Source organism: Canis aureus, chromosome 31 (genome assembly GCF_053574225.1).
Source record: "Canis aureus isolate CA01 chromosome 31, VMU_Caureus_v.1.0, whole genome shotgun sequence".
Classification (NCBI taxonomy): Eukaryota; Metazoa; Chordata; class Mammalia; order Carnivora; family Canidae; genus Canis; species Canis aureus.
In genome coordinates this window covers 42,897,212-42,923,879 of record NC_135641.1, presented here as the reverse complement: position 1 = coordinate 42,923,879, position 26,668 = coordinate 42,897,212, and the positions used below count along the sequence as shown (strand labels likewise).

Sequence of the window (26,668 nt, the reverse complement as noted above, 5' to 3'; positions counted from 1 at the left end):
CCGAGGCTCCTTCCACAGTTTGGCTATAGTGGCCATTGCTGCTAGAAACATCGGGGTGCAGGTGTCCCGGCGTTTCATTGCATTTGTATCTTTGGGGTAAATCCCCAACAGTGCAATTGCTGGGTCGTAGGGCACGTATATTTTTAACTGTTTGAGGAACCTCCACACAGTTTTCCAGAGTGGCTGCACCAGTTCACATTCCCACCAACAGTGTAGGAGGGTTCCCTTTTCTCCGCATCCTCTCCAACATTTGTTGTTTCCTGCCTTGTTAATTTTCCCCATTCTCACTGGTGTGAGGTGGTATCTCATTGTAGTTTTGATTTGTATTTCCCTGATGGCAAGTGATGCAGAGCATTTTCTCATATGCATGTTGGCCATGTCTATGTCTTCCTCTGTGAGATTTCTGTTCATGTCTTTTGCCCATTTCATGATTGGATTGTTTGTTTCTTTGGTGTTGAGTTTAATAAGTTCTTTATAGATCTTGGAAACTAGCCCTTTATCTGATACGTCATTTGCAAATATATTCTCCCATTCTGTAGGTTGTCTTTGAGTTTTGTTGACTGTATCCTTTGCTGTGCAAAAGCTTCTTATCTTGATGAAGTCCCAATAGTTCATTTTTGCTTTTGTTTCTTTTGCCTTCGTGGATGTATCTTGCAAGAAGTTACTATGGCCGAGTTCAAAAAGGGTGTTGCCTGTGTTCTTCTCTAGGATTTTGATGGAATCTTGTCTCACATTTAGATCTTTCGTCCATTTTGAGTTTATCTTTGTGTATGGTGAAAGAGAGTGGTCTAGTTTCATTCTTCTGCATGTGGATGTCCAATTTTCCCAGCACCATTTATTGAAGAGACTGTCTTTCTTCCAATGGATAGTCTTTCCTCCTTTATCGAATATTAGTTGCCCATAAAGTTCAGGGTCCACTTCTGGATTCTCTATTCTGTTCCACTGATCTATGTGTCTGTTTTTGTGCCAGTACCACACTGTCTTGATGACCACAGCTTTGTAGTACAACCTGAAATCTGGCATTGTGATGCCCCCAGATATGGTTTTCTTTTTTAAAATTCCCCTGGCTATTCGGGGTCTTTTCTGATTCCACACAAATCTTAAAATAATTTGTTCTAACTCTCTGAAGAAAGTCCATGGTATTTTGATAGGGATTGCATTAAACGTGTAAATTGCCCTGGGTAACATTGACATTTTCACAATATTAATTCTGCCAATCCATGAGCATGGAATATTTTTCCATCTCTTTGTGTCTTCCTCAATTTCTTTCAGAAGTGTTCTATAGTTTTGAGGGTATAGATCCTTTCCTCTTTGGTTAGGTTTATTCCTAGGTATCTTATGCTTTTGGGTGCAATTGTAAATGGGATGGACTCCTTAATTTCTCTTTCTTCAGTCTCATTGTTAGTGTATAGAAATGCCACTGACTTCTGGGCATTGATTTTGTATCCTGCCACGCTACCGAATTGCTGTATGAGTTCTAGCAATCTTGGGGTGGAGACTTTTGGGTTTTCTATGTAGAGTATCATGTCATCGGCGAAGAGAGAGAGTTTAACTTCTTCTTTGCCAATTTGAATGCCTTTAATGTCTTTTTGTTGTCTGATTGCTGAGGCTAGGACTTCCAGTACTATGTTGAACAGCAGTGGTGAGAGTGGACATCCCTGTCTTGTTCCTGATCTTAGGGGAAAGGCTCCCAGTGCTTCCCCATTGAGAATGATATTTGCTGTGGGTTTTTCATAGATGGCTTTTAAGATGTCGAGGAATGTTCCCTCTATCCCTACACTCTGAAGAGTTTTGATCAGGAATGGATGCTGTATTTTGTCAAATGCTTTCTCTGCATCCAATGAGAGGATCATATGGTTCTTGGTTTTTCTCTTGCTGATATGATGAATCACATTGATTGTTTTACGGGTGTTGAACCAGCCTTGTGTCCCAGGGATAAATCCTACTTGGTCATGGTGAATAATTTTCTTAATGTATTGTTGGAGCCTATTGGCCAGTATCTTGTTGAGAATTTTTGCATCCATGTTCATCAGGGATATTGGTCTGTAATTCTCCTTTTTGGCGGGGTCTTTGTCTGGCTTTGGAATTAAGGTGATGCTGGCTTCATAGAACGAATTTGGAAGTACTCCATCTCTTTCTATCTTTCCAAACAGCTTTAGGAGAATAGGTATGATTTCTTCTTTAAACGTTTGATAAAATTCTCCTGGGAAGCCATCTGGCCCTGGACTCTTGTGTCTTGGGAGTTTTTTGATGACTGCTTCAATTTCCTCCCTGGTTATTGGCCTGTTCAGGTTTTCTATTTCTTCCTGTTCCAGTTTTGGTAGTTTGTGGCTTTCCAGGAATGCGTCCATTTCTTCTAGATTGCCTAATTTATTGGCGTATAGCTGTTCATAATATGTTTTTAAAATCGTTTGTATTTCCTTGGTGTTGGTAGTGATCTCTCCTTTCTCATTCATGATTTTATTAATTTGAGTCTTCTCTCTCTTCTTTTTAATAAGGCTGGCTAATGGTTTATCTATCTTATTAATTCTTTCAAAGAACACTTCTGGATTCTCTATTCTGTTCCATTGATCTATGTGTCTGTTTTTGTGCCAGTACCACACTGTCTTGATGACCACAGCTTTGTAGTACAACCTGAAATCTGGCATTGTGATGCCCCCAGATATGGTTTTCTTTTTTAAAATTCCCCTGGCTATTCGGGGTCTTTTCTGATTCCACACAAATCTTAAAATAATTTTACCTTACAATGTTGATTGTAGCATATAAACTTGCTCCAAGTTTTTAAAAATCGCTTCTGAGAGGGGAATTTTGAACTTTTGGGGCTTCTGCTTTTCCTACCAAGGATTTCTTAATAATTTTTTTTTTTTTTAACTGAGACACAACAGCCCTTGGTGATTCTGTAAGACTAACCTGGACCCATAAAATCTGCGGGCTCATCACACGGATCTCAGCACCCCCACGGCCCGGGAAGTGGGAGCTTCCTAGGGCGGCGTGGCCCGGGCTGCGCACCTGCCCGAACCGCGCACCTGCCCGAACCGCGCACCTGCGTCCCACCGGCTAGCTCGGCTCCTCTCCTGCCCGCCTCGTGGCCGAGGAGCCTCCGGGTCCGACCCTCGTGCGGGTGGCGAGGGGCGCCCACCTGTGGGAGCTGAATCCCTACTCGCGTAGGGGGGAGGCGGGCACGGCGGGGACAGGTGGGCGCGGAGTGGGGCCAGGTGGGCACAGGGGGCAGATGGGCACAGAGGGGGGCAGGTGGGCACGGAGGGGGCAGGCGGGTACGGAGGGGGGCCAGGTGGGCACAGGGGACAGGCGGGCACGGAGGGGGCAGGTGGGCACAGGGGGGGCAGGTGGGCACAGAGGGGGCAGGTGGGCACGGGGGGCAGGCGGGCACGGAGGGGGCAGGTGGGCACAGGGGGCAGGTGGGCACGGAGGGGGGCAGGTGGGCACAGAGGGGGCAGGTGGGCACGGGGGGCAGGCGGGCATGGAGGGGGGCAGGCGGGCACGGAGGAGGAGGGGGTGCCAGACGACCTGCAGCTGGAGCCGTCCCGGGGGGCGGGGGGAGCCCAGCCGTCTCGGGGGAGCCGAGCTCTCCCCCCCAGAGCTGGCTGCAGGGCTACGGCCGTGTCCTCACCATCATCACCCAGGCTCAGAACCTCAGGAAATTCCTCGACGGCGACAATCAACAACAAGCCGTTGGATGCGGCCCAGGGGACCCAGGCCACGTGCTGCTGGTGCGAGGAAAGGCCTAGAAGCAGCCGCGGAAGGGGCGGCGATGGTGGCTGTGCAGGCGCGGGCTCAGGGCCGGAGCGCAGACTTCCGGGGCCCATTTGGTCTGCACCGCGCGGCCCTTGCAGGTGAAAGGGCGGGGGCGGGGGGGGACGCAAAGGGAAAGCGGGGTCCAGGTGGGGACGGAGCTGGCTCTGGGGACGCGGAGGGTGGAGCGGAGGACGCGCGTCCCCAGCGGGCAGTGCAGCGGGGACCCCAGGCCAGCGCAGCCCCGTCGCTCCTCGTTTCGGGGACCTCGCCTTGCTGAGCTCGGTGAACACGCACGGGGGGCGGGGTGCCCCTGTGGCTGCGACCCACCTCCAAACACGCGCTGCAGCCGCCCTGGGACAGACAGTACCTCCCATTCATGCGGCACCTCAGAGGGCTTTTTTCCAAGCTGGACATGAAAAACAACTTGTTTTCACATTTAAGACTTTAAAAATATATATAATTTATTGATTCATGAGAGATACAGAGACACAGGCAGAGGGAGAAGCAGGCTCCCACTGGGGAGCTGGATGCAGAACTCCATCCCAGGATCCCAGGGTCAAGCTTGGGATCCCGCTCAACCAGAGGCCCCCCTGGGCGCCTCAAGACGGTTATTTTTATAGGAATTTGCAACAAGACTATTGAAGAGCCAGCCCGGTTAATGATAAATCAGCCTTACTGGGCTTGTTAAAAAGAAAAAAAAAAAAGGTCTGCACCGTGAGACCACTCCCGTGGTACAGCTGCCCCCGTGGGTCCCAGGAGTGGGCTCACCAGGCTGGCTCCTACTGACAGCACAGGCCAGGGGCGCTCTGGGGCAGAGCATGTATGGGGTTATGGGGTGTTACAGTGTGAGAAGAACACTTGGGTTCCCTTCCTGCCAACTGAGCCACCATGCACTCAGCAGCCTGAAATCACACCCGCTTCTTTGATGGGCCACGGGGTGCAGCTCGGAAATCCTGACCAGACACTGGATTCCTGGCGGGACTCTCTGCTCAGGGCCTTGCCCACCCACCAGCACAATCTGGGCCAGCCCTGTTTTCCTGCGGGAGGAACCTTGGGAGGAACCTTAGGTCCATGTCCATTGAGGCTGTTGACTGAAATCTCATCCAACCTCGGTTTGGTGTTGACCTCTGACTGCAGGAAGAGCCTGGTCCCCCCTGCGGGTGGGCTCCCCCAGGGAATCCCCTTCCTGACAATCAGCTGCCCCATACACCAAACCTAAGCGTGGAGTAAGATCCATCATATGCACAGATTCAGGGGTTATGCGGGTGATACGGCAGTAGGTGTCTTGGGGGGAATCACCTTAAAATCATGACTTACATCAGGCAGGACAATACCTTTCCTTCACCTAAACGTAGTGGCCACATCTACAAGGGCCTGTAGTGCAGGCAAAGCAGCCATCCCTCTGCCGTTGACTCTGTTTCTACCTGCCGGCCTACCGCTGCCCTCCCTTCCCAAGGACTGCGGAAACTGCCAAACCATGACATGACAACAGGCCATGGCTCCCAAACCTTAGGGCGCGAGAATCCTCTGGCAAAACTCTTAGATTTGCAGCACTCCTAAGGTGCTACAAATCAACAGGTGTCAGAGAGAGCATTCCAGATAATACACGGTAGCGGTGCTTCCGATGTGTGCGGTCACGAGAACACCGCTCAAGACTGTGTAGTGATCTTGACCGTCTAGTGGCCCCTGTGCTACTCGTAGTCTGCTGTACACAGCATGTTTTTAGACTTGAAAACTAAGATTTCTGAAAATATTTGAGGACTAAATTTGAGATTCACTTTATCGAGTTCTTGCAAATGACAAATTATTTTAATGTAAAACAACTTTGGATGTGAGACATAAAACAGCCAAAAAAAAAAAAAAAAAAAAACCCACAAGCCACCAAATATCATGGAGAAATTGCTTCAAAAAAGAGTTTTAATGTTGTTTGAGTGTCATCATTGAAAATGTCATGTTTTTCATCCGCGCTATATTTTGTTAGGTTTACAGTAGGCATTGAGATGAAGCATCATGAATATTGACTGCATTTTGCTTTCATTCATGCATAATGATGATCATGGAGCAAAACATGAGGAAAAAAGTGCAGTAGATTGTGCACTCCGGCTGAAATAGACATTGTATTTTGGGATCATTGGTTAAAGTCTAAATGCAGAGTTAGAGTCTTGATTTATGAAGAGAAATGAGAAATGAAGAATGAAAAATAGCATCATCATAAGCAACACAGTCAAAAAGACTGCTTTTTTTAGGGAACAATTTTTTAGAATTACTCTGAACATAGGATTGTTTCATTTTTTCTTAATTACAGTGACTTCAGTTTATTCATATTTTACTTTCACAAGTCTTTCATCCCATCATTAAATTAAACCCTGTTTGTCTCTGGAAAGTATTAAACACTTTAAAGTAGAGATTTGTGCATTTCGACTAACATTTGCAATCAGGCAGGCAGTGAGTTTCCTTCATGATTATGCCTCTCTTTGAAAAACAATGTAGTGGCTACAAATTCAAATACTCTCTTTAGGAATTGTAATTTATATAAAATGCTTACCTTGTCTTACCTGGTGAAATGCCAATAAATCTTTCCAATTGCCATTAGCCGCAATGATTGCGGTAATAAATGAATATAGATATCCAGCATCACTTGTACTTACCCATTCACATAAACCAGTATAACATAAATTTATCACATTTTTATGCCTGCTAATTCTACTATTAGATAAAAATCTTGGCTTTTTAAAACCAGAGTTCTGTTTGACATCTAAATATTTTATATTATTACTGAACTTACTAATTTCAAAATATATGATAATATTTAAAGATCACCAAAGCACGTGAATTCTAAAACATAGTAATTTCAGCTAGTATGGTTGAAAATGTAGCATATATTAATGTGGTTTTTTTTTTTTTTTTTTGTACTGCCTTTTCATATAAATTTTTTCTGGAAAAATAATTTTCTTTTTCTTTTATTTTTTTCCTTCCTTCCTTCCTTCCTTCCTCCCTTCCTTCCTCCCTCCTTCCCTCCCTCCTTCCCTCCCTCCCACTCTTTCTTTCTCTTTCTTTTTTTCTTTCTTTCTTTCTTTCTTTCTTTCTTTCTTTCTTTCTTTCTTTCTTTCTTTCTTTTCTTCTTCTTTCTTTCTCTTTCTTTCTTTCTTCTTTATCATTATTATTTTAATTACATGCTCTAAAGTAATTCCTCAATGGACTGAAAGGGCAGATTTTTTCCCTCAAGTTCAGATCTTTCTTCAATATCTCCCTTAGGCATATGTCCCTTTCTTTTCTATTTCCTCTCCTCTTTTCCTTTTTGGTTTAAATTCCTGGGGTTTTGAATTTCACTGAGGTGTTGGAAGATAAAGGTGCTACTTTACGAAATTTCCATAATCTTCATCACCTTTCTCATCATCCTTATCACCTAAAAACAGCATATGATCTTCCTCTTATTTTATTGAGTAAAATCTAAGCTCTCACACATACACTCCTTCTGAATTTTTCTCCGCAACTCAAAGTATATTCATATAGCCTCCTCTGCTTGCCTGACAGGAGGAATGCATTAATGCAATAGTATATTAATGCTAATGCCTTTGACTCTGGTCCAGATTCCAAATGATAATGTCTTTTCTGAGAACTGTTCTATCGCCACCTGCTTTTGGATCTTCAGTCTAACCACTAACTTTTTCTCTTCAGTTTTGTAGGAGAGGAAAAACAATTTTTCTCCCTCCACCCTTCTCGAGTTCTTAGCTAAGGTGCCCTATAATAAAAAACAGATTAACAATAGAAAAAAAAATTACATATGTAATGTATGAGAACCTCACAAAGATATGAGACTCAGATGGCAGGCAGACAATTGAGGCTTATACACCATCCTGAGCTCAAGAAAGGCACAGGGGTCTGGATCTTAAGTGGGGGGAGGTAATTTTGGGGAAGATGAGAAAAGGAAATATTGGGTAAAGGTTGCTCTGCCTCGCAGATGTCTCAGGCCAAAACAAACAAACAAACAAACGATAATCTTTGATGAGAACTCCCTTCCTTGTACAGGCCCCCTTTCTAATGTAAATTTTCTCTACAAAAGGGGAATTTTTACTGTTTTAAGAACTTCTCTTGTGCCTGCAGTTTCTCAAAATAGTTGGTTCAAGAGAATCCTTAATGCCAAAGAGGCATATTTTGGGGTGGCACAATCTGCTACACTTCGGGTTATAAACACTCAAGCATCTCTTAAGTCTCCCACAAAGAACCAAGATTACCCCAACCTACTGACTCTTCATCCTGCTACCAAGTTTCCTTACAAGGGTAGTCTGTCTACATGAACTTTCCCCATTTCTAATCTTGAACTAACAATCTCTTGTATTCTGGCCTTTTTTTTTTTTTTTTTTTCCTTAAACTCACACTTTCTTTCTAAAACATTTCTCTTTCTGGTCTTTTTCTAGTCGAATGCTACTCATTTTGATACTAATGACCCCATCCCTTTGGAAACTGTTTTATATAGGTCAATATCACTTTGATGATATTCTAGTATTTTTCTTTTCTATTATTTTATATCCATCTCTATCACTATTCTAATTTAGTCTCATTCACTTTTACAGTTTTATTTATAAATATCAGTGTTCAATTTCTGTATGTCGCCTCTATTCTATTCTCTTTCTCTTGGTAATTTCATATATGATAAGAACTGGAGATTTACTTCCTAATCGGATTTCTCTTGGCCTAACTTCTCTCTTGAATTTCAAAACCACCTCTTCAGCTGTTTTGTTGGATATTGCACAAGGATGTCCTGTCTGAATCAAAATTTCAGCTTGTCCAGGACTGCTACCATCATCATACCAGTAACTTTTTCCAGAATGGTGCTCCTTCCTGATCATCTTGATTGTCCTACTTCCCAATTGGCACTGGGAAGAATTCAACATATGCTGAATAAGTTACCCCTTCTCTATCAATGGATTTTGTATTTTACCTGTTACTTAGGTTTAAGGCCATTTTCTTGAAATTCTTCCTTACTTGACCATCAATATAAAGAGGCTTCTGTAAACTCCATCGTTGCAGTGTCTCTCGCTGTCATAAGTCTTCTTTCCTATTGTTTTTGTTCTCAATTGCTTATATGTGAGTCACAAGAAGGTAGGGAAGTTATATTACTTTGTTCACAAATTTAGCCTAAGCATCAAGAAGGTTATATGATATATAGTCAGTACTCAATAAATATATGTTGAATTGAATTGAATCAAGGGTTCTTTGTTCTTTTTGCATGGACAATTATAATAGACTCAGACTCTCTGCACCCACTCATTTCTCTAATTCATCCTACACATCACTAGGAGTCACCAACTACTGCTCCTCACTCTTAGTATAAAAAGTCTCACTTCTCTAAAGTATATGGCCCACTTTATCCTGCCTCAGAGCTATCATTGACCAAATTCCTGGTTATTTCCCAACATCTGTCCAAGCTTTAGATGCACAGAGTACATTTTTCTTTTCCATTTCAAATTCTTCCATCACTGCGAATACTTTACTATCTATGTGTATTGACCCTTCTACATCAAATATCACAATTTCTAGTCCACCATATCACCTTCCTAGGAATTCTTTAATATCTTTTGATTTGTTGAAAGCATGCAGTCTGAACCATTGTTGAGGTATTTCTGAATCTTTTAGTTTGTTCAATGTAGTTTTAGAAGTTTTTACCTAATATCAGAAAATAGCTTTGATAGCTTAAATGAGCTTTCATAATACTTTGGTTCCATGAAAATGGATTGAATACCCACAAGACTATATCTCTGTCTTTGTGATGTGGAAAAGAGTGTGATGAGATCAAGAAGCTAATTTTTAATCAGATTACAAATTACTATCTTAGTATATTGAGAAGATAATATTCCATAAATGATATTGCCAGACATTGTAGAGGACTGTGTTCTTATGAATAGCACTCCTGGGAAAAATAAATCATTTTTTTGTATCTGTTGCCAATCCATTTATGTTATACTTTGATCAGATTAGTAAGAGTTTATTTCTCATTTTACTCTTTGCATTATACCTAAATATAATATTATTGTAAAACATCACATTTTGACTTTTTTAAATAACTATGATACACCTTGGTCTTGCTCTATGCTCTAGATCTGTTTAGAAAAGGATATATATAAAATGGACACTATGATTTAGAGTCATGCTCGTGTTTACCTCTATTTCATTTCATTCTCACGGAATAGGATTCCTTTGACAATAAGCACAGTATGTTCCTTGAACTCTCCCTATTTCAACTATAATTTGCATGATTTTTGGTATCCCACAAAACAAACCCAAAATAATTTTCTTTTCACATTGAGTTATTTTCACTCATTATAATTGAATAAAGTATCACTTTGAAAATACGCACTCTTTTGCAGAAAGATTGGATTAGAAATGTTATCAGCAGATACTTTGGAAATGGAGCTCATATAACATTAAAAGCCATTACTTGTATTGCCACAGATGCAACAATTTGCATGTTTTAATTCTGATTTGATAGATTAACTACTAAGGTGAGTTGTTTAATGACTCCAAGAAAAAAAAATAAATTAAAATTAAGAAAGACTACAAAAAGAATAAAAGTTTTAATAAATTGGATAATCTTAATAAAATGGGTAGTTTTCTGGCAAAGTATGAATTGCCAAATTTTAATCCAAAATAATTTAAAAGATATAATTAGTACAATATAGGGAAATAGATAATATGCATATTTTTATTTTATTGATTTATTCATGAGAGACACACAGAGAGAGGCAGAGACACAGGCAGAGGGAGAAGCAGTCTCCCTGTGGGGAGCCTCATGTGAGACTGTGGGACTTGTCCCAGGATCCTGGGATCATGACTTGAGCCAAAGGCAGATGCCCAACCACTGAGCCACCCAGGTGCCCAATAGATAATATTATAAAATAATTATTCCTAGCTTATCACTGGAGTGAGATGGCTTATTAGCCAATTGTTTAAAACTCCAAAAGACCTATAATACTTATATTATATAATGTGTTACATAACATAGCTAAAAGGAGAAAATTAGCTAAGTTGATTTTATAAACTAGAAAACCTTGATAGTTTTGGACTTGACAAAAAACAAAGCTAACTCTAGGTCACTATCATTTAGAAATATATATGTATAAGTTATACATAAAATATTAGCAGGTCAAATTCAGCTCTACATTAAAAAAAATATCATCTATCATGAACAAGTACAGTTTATTCCAGTAAAGTATAGATGATTCAAGCTTAGGAAATCTATTAACATAATTCATCACTTCAAACTGTCAAGGAAGAGAAGTCTTATGATCATCCCAATTGAGTCCAAAAATATTATTTGCTGAGAATATCTCTAAGAAAACTCAGAAAGAAAAATGCTCACTTAAAATCATAAACAATATCTACTTTGACCAATAGCTCATGTCACACTCAATGTGAAATGTTTAGAAGACTGCCTTTAAAAATCATGAACAAGATAAGGATGGCTTTTGGTTGTCATTTCTAAAGGAAATATAGCTGGGATTCTGGAGTCTTCTAATCTCTTCCAATCAGCAGTTGCTGATATAGTTGCTACTGTCTACCCTAGTTTTTACATGTGAAATATGATAGCCAGGCAGACACCTTTTCTTATATGCTATGGCTTTAGTCATACTATCAGGGAAGATATGTGAATCTAAAGGATCAAACTTAGCCGGTTGTATGGTTTACCTACTAGTGAGAAGGGAGTTAGTGAAGCAGAAAGCCCCATCAGTCTCAATGTCATGAAACTGTTCAGATTAGATAAGGAAGAGGAGAAAGATATCTTGAGGACAGAGAAAAAAAAGAATTTGAAATGAGTGGCCCCTCCCAATTCATTTGTACTTATTTAACCTATCCGTCAGTCAGTATAGTCTTTGTTTTGCTGTGGTAACACGTTAACTCTGAAATTTTAGATACTTAAATGACACACGTTTGTTTCTCATTCATGCTACATGTTTAATGAGAGAATTAATGTGGGGGTATTGCCTCAGATAGTTACTCAGGGACCTAGGCTGATGGTGGCTTCAGCATCTTGTATTTATATGATCTGACACACATGGCCTCTTCAGATGGCTTGGCCAGAGAAGATAAGGAATGGAGATTGCTCATGACTTTTCATTGTCTCAGTCTAGAAGTAATTGAAGTTGATTTCAATCACATTTCATTGAGTAGAAAGTCTTATGACCCTTTAGAATAGCAAGTGGGATATTTGTTGAGCACAAAATGTTGTCGACTACAAGATCAAAACTAATTCTTTTCCAGTGGCCCTCAGACTCCAACTGCTATATGAATGAGATCACTGATCGTGATGGAAAAAAAAGAAAAATGGAGTGGCTGTTAGTTCATTTATTCCTTACTCTAAGTAGCTGTGCCCTCTCAGGTGTTACCAAAAAATTAATTAATTTGAAATGTAATGTAAATGTGAAATATATTCTATTCCGGTACCAAACAAGCCATATGGGATGTCAACATTATCAGTAACACTGTCAAAACCACAGGTACTATTTGTAGTCACATAACAAATTGCCTCAAAGTATGTGGCTTAAAACAACACAGATCTTGGGGATTCCTGGGTGGCTCAGCAGTTTAGTTCCTGCCTTCAGCCCAGGACGTGGTGCTGGAGTCCCCAGGATCGAGTCCCACATTGGACTCCCTGCATGGAGCCTGCTTCTCCCTCTGCCTGTATCTCTACCTCTCTCTTTCTCTCTCTCTCATGAATAAATTTTTAAAAATCTCTAACAAACAACACAGATCTCTTATCTTGCTGTTTCCATATGTCAGGAATCCTAGTATGGCTTACCTGGGGCTTGTGGTCAAGATCTCACCCCGTGAGATTTGGATCTCAGCAAGGACTACAGTACTACCTGAAGTTCGAGGTCCTCTGCCAATCTCGCTGGCTGTTGGAAGAATTGCACAGATTAATAGCTGTTAAAAGTTATTACTTTTGTTCTGGGACTGACTGTGTGTTTGAAATTTTGTGGATGTGGTGCTAACATACGCTGACTTTGGAAAACATGAAGTTGGTAATGGAGTCTTGGAGCTGAAGTCATGTATGTTATAGAGGGTGTGGAGGAGTATTCTAGTTGTAGCTGCTAAATGAGAAGTCCAGACTCTACCCAGTGACCCTCTGTGTAGGATTCAGCAGAAGAAAGTTGGGCAGGTGGTGGTCGCTTATGTATAGTTAGGTAATTAAAAAGTATACATTAAGTGATTTCTCTGGCTTGAACATCAAATAGGGTTTGAAGCTTTAAATTTTATGGACCGAAGTGTCAGACAACTGTATATTGTTTTATCTGAATTGAAATTATACTACTTTTTTTTTTTGGCGGGGGTGGCAGGGAAGATGGTGTAGAGGGAAAGCACTAACTCTTTGGAGCCAGACTGCATGGCTTATAATTCCCTCAATTAATGGATAAATTCACTAGAGGTAGCTACTTAACCTATGTGTTTTCTAATCTATAAAATGAGAATGGTACTAGCATCTACTAAATAGGGTTATATGAGGATCAAATGGATTAATGTCTGTCAAAATACTCAGCATAGTTCCTGACACATGGTAATTAATCAATGTTAGCTTTAAATAGGGTGCTAGTGTAGTCAGACAATAGAGCCAGTAATATTTTGAGAACTGGGAAGAGTCTAAGGGTGACTACTAGACTTAGTATCTAAGATGGGATAAGGTCACTTGAAATATTTCTCTGGCTTCTGAGTAATATCGAGCAGCATTTAAAAATGACTTTGAGGCTGGAAGAAAAAACTGGAAATCATTCACATAAAGATGCAGGCCATTTTCAGGAATAATCCTTAAAAGACAAAAACATCCAGGAAAAGGCTATAGACTCACAAATACATTGGTTTAACTCAGGGAAGAAAATGTGATTGGGAATGTGGGTTATAAGATTTAACATCTAAGGGTAATTGAAGCATCCCCACCCATACCTAGTGCCGGTTTAATCCTCAGGAAGAGTAACTTAGATGAGACACAAATACGAAATGGAACCATCAATCACGTTATCTCAGGCCAATGGCTTGGGGCTTGATTTTCTGTGGGAGAAATACTCATATCACAAGTAAAAGTGAATCTACATTGAATACTTTCTGGAGCAAGTTGGGTAAGAAACAAACAGATAAATCTTTCAAATCTAGAAACAAATTAAATGGATTCATTTGATCGTTTTCTTGCATCCTTCTTTGGGCACTCTCTTAAATCTTTCTTACCCCGGGCTCTTTGATTTCTTTCACTAGCATTTGTGACACGTGGTAGGGTAGGGCTTGGGAGAACACGAGAAGCCATGCAATAGCCTGGATGTGTCCAGAGGAAGGAGGAGCGAGGGCCACACTTGCCTATTGTTACTCTAAGCCTGGGACATAGGGCTCATACCTGGTCCATTTGTCTTCATCAGAGAAGACCTGATGAGAACTCGGATCCATGCACCAGTTGGAAGTGAAGGGTTATATGTAGCTTGGGGACTAACATGTACACAACAAATGTGGGGTGAGTTAATGATTTGTGGTTTTAGGTCTGTTCGGTCCTGATATCTTTCTTTGACCTTACAAATACTCACCATTTTCGGGTATTCGCATTGTTCTCAAATTTCTCCTCTGCGTGTAGAAGTAACACAATGTGGCCCCTCAAGATCCATTTCTGAATCTCTCCAGTACAGAGGTTGGAAAGTGAATATCTAAGGCAGGGGGGCTGTGTAACCGAGTGATGTGTAGGTGAAAGTCCCCAGGAGGGCTTCCTTTCATAACAGAAAGCAAACTGTCACTGGGAAAAACTCCTTCGCTCCTTGCCTTTCAGTCCTTTCCTTGGGGGGAGGACAGAAGTAGCCCCACGAGGGATGGGCTGCTTTGAATGGCCACGTCAGAGGCAACACGCCTGGAGAAGCAGGAAGAATGATGCACAGCTGCCAGGCTGAACTGCCCCCTTCCCAACTCCTTTCGATGAGCTTTTAGTTGAAGTAGTACAGACGTAGAAAAGTGCAGAAATCATGGGTACGGCACATATCTGTGTGGCCACTAATTGAATCAAGAAAGAGAAATTCATTAGCATCAGAGAAATCCCTGCCACGCAATGTACCGGTCACTAACCCTCTCCCCAAAAGGCCATCACCATTTTGACATCTATCATCATGGAGTAGTTTTTCCTGTTTTGAGACTTTACATAAATGGAATCGCACAGTATATAGTCTCTTTTTGAAAAATTAAATAGCAATGTGACTAGTACTTTTCTAGTACTAAATAAATGGGAATATATTTTTGAAGGAATAAACCCAAATGATAAAAGTAAGATATATGTTATGTGGTGATGATTACCATGGAGAGGAACTGCAGAGAGATAGAGTATGTTGCCAGGGGGGCCAGGGAAGATTATAATTTCAAATTTTCAAATCAAGTGGTCAAGAAAGATGACAGTAAGAGGGCAGCAAAGGCTTGGGGGCAGGCAGCGAGACCTAACCTGGGTGTTTGTCAGACTCCTCTATCAGAAATCACGTTCTCATGTACACTTAAAAAAAAAAAAAAGATTTTATGTATTTATTTGAGAGAGAGATGGGGGGGGGGCAGGGGGAGCGAAGGGGCATAGGGAGAGGGAGAAGCAGAATCCCCGTTAAGCAGAGAGCTCAATGTAGTCCATCCCAGGACCTTGAGGTCATGACCTGAGCCAAAGGCAGATGCTTAACTGACTGAGCCATCAGGTGCCCCTTCATGGACACTTAATAACACATGATAACACCAGATTCTCCATAGGTTGTGGGAATAGGCTAGTTGCCCCTTCTTTTTTTTTTTTTTTTTTTAAGATTTTTTTTTTTTATTGGTGTTCAATTTACTAACATACAGAATAACACCCAGTGCCCGTCACCCATTCACTCCCACCCCCCGCCCTCCTCCCCTTCTACCACCCCTAGTTCGTTTCCCAGAGTTAGCAGTCTTTATGTTCTGTCTCCCTTTCTGATATTTCCCACACATTTCTTCTCCCTTCCCTTATTTTCCCTTTCACTATTATTTATATTCCCCAAATGAATGAGAACATATAATGTTTGTCCTTCTCCGACTGACTTACTTCACTCAGCATAATACCCTCCAGTTCCATCCACGTTGAAGCAAATGGTGGGTATTTGTCATTTCTAATAGCTGAGTAATATTCCATTGTATACGTAAACCACATCTTCTTTATCCATTCATCTTTCGTTGGACACCGAGGCTCCTTCCACAGTTTGGCTATCGTGGCCATTGCTGCTAGAAACATCGGGGTGCAGGTGTCCCGGCGTTTCATTGCATTTGCCCCTTCTTGCGGAGAGCTTCTTCACCTGTCGCTTGGACTTTCATTTTTCACGACCAACTGATAGAATTCCCTTAATTAAAAAAAAAATTTTTAAAAATTTAAAAAAAATTAAAAAAAAAATTCCCTTAATTAGCACAAAGTGGAGAAAAAACAAACAACCCAGCCCTGAATAGGTCAAAAAGTACAGCATGAAAAGGAAGGACACATTGGGTCATCAACAAAGGGAACAGGAAGCACGTGACGTGCAGCCCTTTGCCTTCTCTCCTTACTTAAAGAAGACCCCGTGCTATGGATCGTTGAGTGTTTCTTTTGCAACCATGAGTGGAGGGTATACCCAGTGGATGATGTGTTCCCTTCCCTGCTTCCTAAGATGCCTCTACTGCAGCCCGGCCCCAGCTGTACCTCCAGTCCACATCTATTTCAAGTCTTCGTCTACAGCGCTGTCAGAGGGTCCTGGATGTGACCCAGCTCTCTGCCAAAACGCCTTCTCCTAGAAAAGAGCTTATGTGATTTTTAAGGCCCTGGAGGTTGGTCTGTGCCTGCTCCTCAGGTGACCCTGTCCCATTCTGCCGCAAGCCCACCGTATTCTAGTGAGACTCATTACTCTGTTGCCTTCCTGCATGGTCTTCAGTGTTCTTCAATGCCCCCTCTTCTTTGCAACCCCCCCCCCCCAATGGAGGGAATGGCTGTGCCTGGCGCCCTGGCAGCTTTGCACACGTCTACGTAAGTTATGTGGGCAAAGGCTTGAGCCACACTCAGCTGACGCTTGGAAGAACACCTCGTGACCCCTCCAGGATGTGAGGACCAGGAGGCTTGTGAGGAGACGCTGTGAAGCTGCCTCTCACTCACCCCTCTGTCACAATCCCTGAGAGGCCTTTACGTTTCTCATCGCCTTCCAAGTTCTGGTGAGGGGGGATGCTTCCAGTCCTGTCTCTTTCAGACCAGAGCTGCAGACCATGCCACCAGTTAGCCGCAGTCTGGAATGGACTCCTCCACAAGGGGGTATCCCACAACTCCTACTGCAGTCAACAGCATCTTTTGCTTTCCTGTCAACCTTTCTTGGTGTATAGCACAGAATCAGGGAGCTGGCACTTTCAGCTCTTCTTCCTTTCACTGTCAATGCAAGTAAGAAGCTCTCTGGATCTCCTTATATCCTCACGGATTGGGTCTCTTGGCTCTGTTGGTGTTTTGTGCTGAACCCATAGTTCCCATGATTCCTTCAAATCTCAACTCAGTCTTCTCATTGTGAAGACTGTCCTGTCCAATAGGCTGCCTTAAATACCCTTCTCTCCCCACTCTTATTATATTCTGTACACACCTGGATTATAAATAGATTATAGGTATCAATTCGGACATAATCTATTGATACCTGCCCTGTGTAATATCATAGCCACTAGCCAGACGTGACTAATGAGCACTCTAAATGAATGTAAAATACATACTGGAGTACAAATATTTAGTGTGAATATAAATATAAAATTTTTATTGATACTTTAATGATACTGGTTACATATCAAAATATTTTGGATCTATTGAACATATTATTAAAATTAATTTTGCCATTTTTTTTCTTTTTTTAAGTAGAAGTTTATTTTCTAGAGCAGTTTTATGTTTACAAAAAAATTTCCCAGAAAATACATAGAGTGTGTTGTACCTTCGCCTCTCTCAGTTTTCCCCATTATAATATCTTGCATTAGTTTGGTACATTTATTATGAGTAATGAACCAAAATTGATACATTATTATTAACTAAAGTCCTTAGTTTACATTAGGGGTCACTCTTTGTGTTGGATATTCTAAGAGTTTTACAAACGACTGGTGTCATGCGTCCATCATTACAGTATCATGCAGAGAAGTTTATCTGCCTTAAAAATCCCCTGTGTTGGACCTAATATTTATCCCTCTCTTCTAACCCCTAGAAGCCACTGATCTTTTTACTCCTTAGTTTTGGCTTTTCAGGATGTTCTATAGTTGGAATCGTACAGTCTGTAGCCTCCTCAGACCAGCTCCTTTCACTTAGCAATATGCGTTGAAGTTTCTTCTGTGTCTGTTATGGTTTAATAGATCATTACTTTCTAACTTCATCCCATCGTGATTGGAGAAGATATTTTGTGTGATATATTATCTTTTAAAAATCTATTGACTTAATTTATGGCCTAACATATGATCTTTCTGGAAAATGCCCCATGTGCACTTGAGAAGAAGGTATATGCTCTTGTTGGGTAGAGTGTTCCATATGTTGGTTAGATCCAGTTAGTTTCTTATATTGTTTTAAGTCCTCTATTTCTTTATTTTCTGTCTGGTTGTTCTAACCATTTTTGAGAGTGTGGGATTGAAGTTTCCAACTATTTTTGTAGACTTGTCTATTTTTTTCTTTCAGTTCTACTAGTTTTTACTTCATATATTTGATGGTATATCATATTTATGATTGCTATCTTCTGGCTTCCTTGAACCTTTTACTTTTAAAAATATATAACATTATTTAATATATAATGTCCTTCTTTGTCGCTTGGAATCGTTTTTGATTTAAAGGCTATTTTGCCTGATATTAGCATAGCCACCTCTGCTCTCTTTTGGTTACTATTTGTGCAGAGTATCTTTTTTTATCCTTTAATTTTCAATCTATTTGTGTTTTTAGATCTAAAGTGAATCTCTTGTAGACAGCTTATAGTTGGATAGTGTGTTTTTATCCATTCTACTAATCTCTGTCTTTTCCATTTAACTCAGAGCAGAAAACATGATTGGAAGTTTTCCAATCCTGTCACTTTAGTCCTCAGGAAGAGGAACTGAGATATGAGACAAATATCGTATTAAATCTTCCAATTCATGACCATGCGACATCTTTCCATTTGTTTGTGTCTTGCTTAATTTCTTATGTCAGTTTCTGTAGTTTTCAGTGCATAAGTCTTTCACTTCCGTAGTTAAGCTTATTCTCTAGTATTTTATTCCTTCGTGTTATTGGAAATGGGATTGTTTTCCTAATTTCCATTTCAGATAGTTCATCATTAGCATAATAGAAATGCAATTGATTTTGTATCTTGAAACATTACTCAATTTATTTTTTAGTTCTAACATTTTTATTTATTTAATTTATTTTTTAAAAAGATTTTATTTATTTATTCATGAGAGACACGGAGAGAGAGGCAGAGACACAGGCAGAGGGAAAAGCAGGCTCCACACAGGGAGCCTGATGTGGGACTTGATCCCAGGTCTCCAGGATCACGCCTTGGACTGAAAGCAGGTGCCAAACTGCTGGACCACCCAGGCTAACATTTTTAATTAGAGTCTTTAGGATTTCCTCGATAGAAGATCATGTCAACTTCAAAGATAATTTTACTTCTTCCTTTCTGATTTTAAAGCGTTTTATTTGTTTTTCTTGCTTAATGCTCTGGCTAAAGCTTCCAATACTATGGTGCATAAAAGTGTGAGGAGTATCCTTGCCTTGTTCCTGATCTTAGAGGAAAAGCTTTTACTTGCTAACTGGGTTTTACATATATGGCCTTTATTATATTGGGATACTTTCCTTCAATTCTTAGTCTTTTGAGAGTTTTTGTCATTACTGAGTGTTGAATTTTGACTCTTTTTCTGGATCTGTGGAGATGATTATGCAATTTTTATCCATTATTCTGTTAATGTGATATATTAGATTAACTGATTTGCATATGTTGAACCATTCTCGCATCCCAGGCCTAAATCCCACTTTGTCATCACGTGTGATTCATTTTACATACTGTTGAAATCAATTTGTTAAGTCTTGCTGAGGATTTTTGCATGTATATTAATCAAGGACATTGGCCAGTAGTTTTCTTTTCTTGTAGTGTCCCTACCTGGCTTTGCTATTAGGGTAATTCTGGCTTCATAAAATACGAGTTTGAAAATGTTCCCTCCTCTTCAACTTCTGGAAAAGTTTGACAAGGATTGGCATTAATTTGTTAAATGTTTGGTAGAATTAACCAGTGTGGCCATCAGGTCCTGGATTGGTTTTTGTTGAGATGTTTATGATTACTGATTCAATTTCCATACTGGTTATAGATCTATTTAGACTTTTTATTCATGATTCAATCTTGGTATGTTGTATATTTTTTAGGAATTTTTCATTTCTTCTAGGTTATCTAACTTGTTGGTATATACTTGTTCATAGCGGTCTCTTAGGATCCCTTTTATTTCTGTGGCATCACTTTTAATGTCTTCTCTTTATTTCTGATATCGAGTCTTTTTTTCTAAGTAAGTTGAGTTACGAGTTTGTAAATTTTATCTTTTTGAAAAAATCAACTCCGTTTCATTGATTTTTCCTATTGTTTTCTGTCCTCGATTTCATTTATTTCTGTTCTAATCTTTATTATTTCTTTCCTTTTGCTTACAGGGGGATTAATTTGTTTTTCTTTTTCTAGTTCCTTAAGGTATAAAGTTAGGTTCTTCATTTGAGATCTTTCCTCTCTTTTTATATAGGTGTTTACTGCTATAAACTTGTCTCTCAGTGCCACTTTTGCAGCATTCCTTAAGTTTTGGTATGTTGTGTTTTCATTTTTATTTGTCTCAAGATATTTTCTAATTTCTCTTTTGATTTTTTAAAAATCCATTCGTCGTCCAAGAACATGTTGTTTAATTTCCACGTATATGTGATGGGCCTTTAAATGAATGCTTTGGCGTGTACATGACTTTTATGGTTGGTTATTTTTAACTTGCATGCCTGTGGCACATTTAGCAACTCTTTTCTTTTTTGCAGCATCCTGTACACATTTCAACTGTTATCCACATCACACTCCATTCTAATAGTTAGTTGCTCACACAAATGTACACAGCATCCTGGATTGTGACTACATTGAAAGTACATTCTCATCTAGTCTTCACAGCCTAGCTTAGTGTCTGGTGGTTTATGGGTGCAAGTAAATGTTTCTTGAATCAGCAAATAAATTAATGGATGTAAATATTTGTGTGTCAGGTGTATTTTAATATCCTCCAATCAATAAGAATGTGTGCCAGGAATAATTGTATGCTATAAATGTGGAGTTAAAAAATCCAGCACAAGTTTAAGAATCATGACGTTTTGAAAGGAGAGAGTGCCATCCCTGTCTTAACCCCAGGAGGTACAAGAAGGAATCCCATGTGTGAAGGCATGAATAACCCTTCATGTCAAAAGGTAATTTCCTACCATATCCCTAGAGCAGCTAACACAGGAATTGTCAGTTTTCATCTTATTTGCAACTGCTATATTTTATTTTTCTCTTCAAGGGCAATACGAATTTTGATAATTTTAGGGCTCTAGTGAAGCACCACATTTGAGCACAAGCCTCTGTTCTAATAAAGCAAGTAGCTGACCCTTTAATTCTCAGAATGTTGTATTGTTGTTTTGTTGTTTCCCTTAATGAAATAAAAGATTTTAGAAAATTTTTAGAAGAAGTTTAAGAGTAGACAGTGGGCTAGAGAGAAAAAGAAAAGAAAGAAGTCTGGAACATTGATATATATCAGTCACTTACTCATACTGTTCAGCCCATGGCAATCAAAGCATGTTTAAATTTGTAAAATCAATATATGATATTGTATTTTTATTTGATTCATATTTCAAAGACAATTTGCTTTAATATTAATTTTTACATTTTTGCACATTTCACCTAATATTTCTATGCTGAAACCATCATAAGTTTATTTATTCTGGTTTGTTACCAGAAGAGGCATTTGTTTATGCCTGTTTATTCTTTGCCTTATGTTTAAGTTTTACGTGTCTAATTTGGCAAGGCTTTGTTCCTACTAATCATAAATAGAGATTCCAGGAATATCCAAGGAATTTAAACATGTGATATACCTAACACATGCCATTTTGATGGTCAATCATATGATAATTATCTCTTGAACCTGACCAGAATAATAGCATATTTAATACTATAAGAGAAATTCATGGAGGAAAACAATGGTTTCATCTAGGACCAAAATACTGGAATTTTTTTTGACACCTTACAAAAATTTTGCCCTAATGGTTGCAAAATGCTTTCATATATTTTTTTCACACATCCTATTTTGTCTTCAGCTCATTATTTTCATCATAAGAGGTTCAGAGGGTCAGAGACCTCAGGTCATGCGAGGGAGCATTTTGTAGAGAGTCTGTTAGGAATTTACCTGTTCTGTTCAGTGTGTGTTTTATGAAGCATCTCATTCAGCCTTGAGAAGAAAAGCAAATGCATCTGACTTCCTGGAACAAGCTAACCAATCCCTAACAATTAACAAATACCTCCATGCATAAACAGACTTTATTGCCAGCACTGAAGTAGCTGGCACTTGAATTTCCTCCAAATCTTTTAAGGCTTGTAATAGCAGTATTATAATGTTTCAGTTGAAGGTATACGGAGTCTATCTGCAGTAGCATTCTGTAATGGCATAGGGTCAACTATTTCTTTTAGGACTCCTTGTTAATCACTTTCAAAGGGTCAGCTCTTTACCATGATATCACTTCTGAAAAGTAGTGTAGAAAAGTTTTTTTTTTTTTTTTTTTTGTAGAGTTCTCATATACGTTAGATTTGTTCAGAATATCAATAAAGGCTAAAATCACTATTACCTGGAGCAGTACTTCTGTGCCATATACCATCACAGGCCTTTGGTTGTAATTTGTCTCAACTGATGGTTCAGACAAATATTTTATCTTCCAAGCAAACTGTTTACGACGGTTTACCATGGTCTTATTTTGGGGAAATAGGATTTTTCTCTAAGGATTTAAAAAATATTTAAGTTCATTTGAGATTCATGAGGCTACTTTTTGGCTGCCTGGGTCCTAGGAATTCTAGGCCGTGTTGCGTCAAGGTTTGGATCCTTGGCCAGTCCACATACTCACAGAGAAGACAGCACCTCCCTAATGAGACTGGAGTGGTACCCATCCATTCCTCTGCGTGGGCACCCTCCTGACCCTAAAATCTTCACATTTTCCTTATTTCCTCGGGTGAATTGAATCTAGGCTCCAGAAGGGTCTTATTTTTAAGTCCAGAAGTAGCATTAAATAAAAAAAAAAATGTTGAGAGTTAAAGGATTAAAAAAAAATCCTAAGCAAAGAATTGGGGAAAATAGAGAGAAGCTGACTCCACGCGAGGGGGCAGGATGTGGGAAGGTTAGAGTCAGGAGACTGTGGGAAGCTTGGAGACAACTTGGGAACAGCGACCGAGTTAGATGCTTAGGAGATGTTGTTAGGGCGGTGAGTAGTAAGTAAGTGGTAACTTATGTCACTAAGCTTAGTCCAGCCCTGTGCTAACACCACACATCTCTTTCATTTTAGCAGCCTCCCACCACAACTACAAATGCAGCATTCTTTAAAACACAGTATTTCTCTCTCTCTCTCTCTCTCTCTCTCCTGCTTTCATCTTTTAAATTTCTCATTTGGTGTGATATTGGTGGTACAAGATTTCCCTGAGCATGTCTGGGTTCAAGTTTAAGACTGTTAAGAGTTCTATTGAACAGTTTACAGATATTGATTCTTAGAAAAGGTCAAAGCCTAGAATTAAATGGATCATAAGACTATTCAAATAGGATTTATTTGAAGTTGTGATATGATATTTTTTGGCCTCTAAGAACATATCTCTATAGTTTTGTAGTCATGTAGAAGTCATTTGTGCTACCAGAGTTTTTTTTTTTATTATTTCTAGTTTATTTATTTATTTTTACATTTGTTTTATTTAACTTTGATCTGCCAACATATAGTATAACACTCAGTGCTCATCCCATCATAAAACCCAGTTCTTATCCCATCGCTATCTGAGCATTAGTTTAAATTCTACTTTAGCCCAGATTGAGGAGTGCCTGGGAAGACTTCTAGAAGTCACATTGCCCCATATTTAGTCAGAGAGCACCAAGTGGCCTTTATAATTTGATTAGAGACTATTATATAAAGACAGGCTAGAGAAGTTGACTAGGAAATATGAGGTCATATTTTGAAAAACATAAAGCTGAAAAAAGATTTAGATTCTAATGGTACTCAAGCCAAAAGGTTTAGTCTGAAATATTAGCTGAAAGTAGGATCCTCTAGATTTAACCAGATGCTAGAAATGTTGCTTCAGGTACATCTTTACTGGAGAAATGAAACAATATACAAAAATATGTGTATATTCAAACACAGATTAATATAAATATGTAATGTATCTTTCTATATTTTTGAATAGGGGGAAATTCCTATTGGAAATTCTGGTTTGGTTTCTGTTCAAGATTAGTTAGAACCCTGGTGAGCAAATCAGATGTATAAATTACAGTCCCTTGAGTAGCTATATCATTTAAACATTTTTTTAAATTGTAAAATATAATATACACTAAAAAAGACATAAAACACAAATATACAGTTTAAGGAATTATTGTAAATGCAAACATTTGTCTAAGTACCTCTCCGTTCCAGAAAGAGAATGTTGTTAGCACCTCTGAAACCCTCCGTGTACCCCTCAATTATAACTGTCTCCCTCTGAGAAATAACCACTAATCCAGCTTCTATGGTAATCATGTCTTTGTTTTGCTTTATAATTTTAACACCAAAGGCTGCATTGCTAAACAAGAGAATTCAGTTTTGCTTGTTTATGAAGATAATATATTTTTGACTAGAAATAATTTGCCATATGAGGAAGCCTGGGTCATCACCATTTGGTGCTGATTAAGTCAATATGATCCAATGACACTATAAGAGGCAAAGCATGTTCTCCCAAACCAGCCTTGTTATGTCTTTATTAACAAGAAGTTAATAGATTTTTAAACAATATTCTCTTCCAGTTAGGTTCTTTTTCTCTTGATTCCTCCTTTTAATCTTACTGCTCCTTTAAAAATGTGGCTAGATGTAAACATGAAAACTTATTTTCATAATAGTTTTGTTGGTTTTTTTGTTTTGTTTTGTTTTTGCATCTTGAGCTATGTCTACACTCATGACTGTAGATGGTTCCAACCTTGACTAGATTAATTAAGCTAACTAATTGCTGTTTGTCTACACAACAGTGTGATTGGCAAAAGCTGGAGACATCGTTTCATTCAATCTTGCTGATGCCTGAAAGGGGGTGTTGAGCCATTTGAAAGAAAGTTGTGGCTTGGACCGCTCTTGGTACCATTCTGCCATCTCCTGTGTAGACCAGACTATTGATCTCATAAAACTTATGGATGTACTTCAAATTGTTTTAGTTGTACAAACCAATCTAAGAAGAGTTTAGCCCTTTAAAAAGTGGCTTCTGGGCATAGCGAGGCTAAGAGTTCAATGCCTCAGAGTATATGGGGCTAGTAGAAAAAAACGAAGTTATTTTTCTTCAGATCAAAAAAGACTAAAGGGACAAAGACTCCAACACATTAATAAATGAGACATGACCCTTTCCACTGATCCCAGATATTAAAGTTGCTTTTCCAAAGTAAGAGTTTTATTTTTCAAGAGAGACAGGGTCATGTGGGAAAGAATAAGATCAGAAAATGAAAGGTGATGTCACATCAGAGTAGTTATAATTAATAAGTGCTACTGGAAACACTGCAAGAAATGTCAAGAAGGTAAAAAAACATAATTTTAGATGACTATTGTAACTTAGAATGTTGTTTTCAGAAGAAAAAATATTTTCAAATACAAATTTATATGTACCTAATTGAATCAAGCTCAGTTACAATTATATTAAATGCCAAATGTACACTGCCTGATTTCAGGGCACATAGAATTAATCTTTCTTAGTTCATCATGTGAAAAAGATAAGTCACCGTATGGCCAATGTTTCTTCCTTATTTTGAGAATCATAAGTAAATGTAACAAGCTTCAAGACTTTGTAGTATTGGAAATTAAAAATACATTCAAAAGTAGAATAATAATGGCTCCATATTTCCATCACCTACCCTCAAAATGAGCAACTCAGGATTGTTGATGCCTTACCTGGGCACCACGTCCTTTCCTTAGAATAACATGTCAGCACTTACTCCCAAATATATTGTTTATTGTTATTTTTATAGTTATCTTTGATGTCTGATGTTTGTAAAATCCTTTCTCTCAAATAATTATTCCATTTTTTCTTCTCTTGCATAATAGTTCTCAAACCTTAGTACAAGTGAGAATCATTAGGAAAGCATCTAGGATGGAACACAAGAAGATGCATTTTAAATACACATACTGAAAATTTTGATACTATTGATCTGTGGAGCCCACTTTAAAAGGCATGACTGGAGAAATTTATACTAGAGTTTCTTTTTTTTTAAGATTTTTTAATTTATTCATGAGAAACACACACACACACACACACACACAAACAGAGGCAGAGACACAGGCAGAGGGAGAAGCAGGCTCCATGCAGGGAGCCCAATGCGTGACTCGATCCCGGGTCTCCAGGATCATGCCCTGGGCTGAAGGCAGCTCTAAACCACTGAGCCACCTGAGCTGCCCCTATACTAGAGTTTCAAAGTATTTTGGAGAAGTCAAAAGGAAAATGTTTCATGTGAAGGCCACTTTTAAGGGTTTTTTTCCTATGTTCATCATAAGTATTTAGAATTCATCAATATAACACTATTTGCCATTCCCGTTCATGATGATTCTACATTTGTTCTCAGTTTAAATGATTTTTAAGTCTGATGTAAGTAAAATCTAGATGTTATAGTCTCATATAAATTGAGGTTTTATCACTTCTTTTAGGAGATATTTGCTTTAGAAAGCCATTGTTTC

General features: G+C 39.2%; 1 long non-coding RNA gene across 3 annotated transcripts in view; it reads right to left on the bottom strand.

The window, feature by feature from the left end:
- Positions 1 to 26,668, bottom strand: part of LOC144302727 (uncharacterized) — an 85,660-nt gene that overhangs the window by 55,621 nt on the left and 3,371 nt on the right. Inside the window, exons 2-6 of one of the 3 annotated variants that reach the window (XR_013369754.1) lie at positions 25,889 to 26,082; positions 14,319 to 14,772; positions 13,693 to 13,797; positions 12,554 to 12,650; positions 5,623 to 5,859 (exon numbers count right to left, since the gene is read on the bottom strand). This is a non-coding gene — a long non-coding RNA (uncharacterized LOC144302727). Of the gene's footprint in view, positions 1 to 5,622; positions 5,860 to 12,553; positions 12,651 to 13,692; positions 13,798 to 14,318; positions 14,773 to 25,888; positions 26,083 to 26,668 lie in introns of those variants that run through there. The other 2 variants (XR_013369753.1, XR_013369755.1) reach the window with 2 other exon arrangements.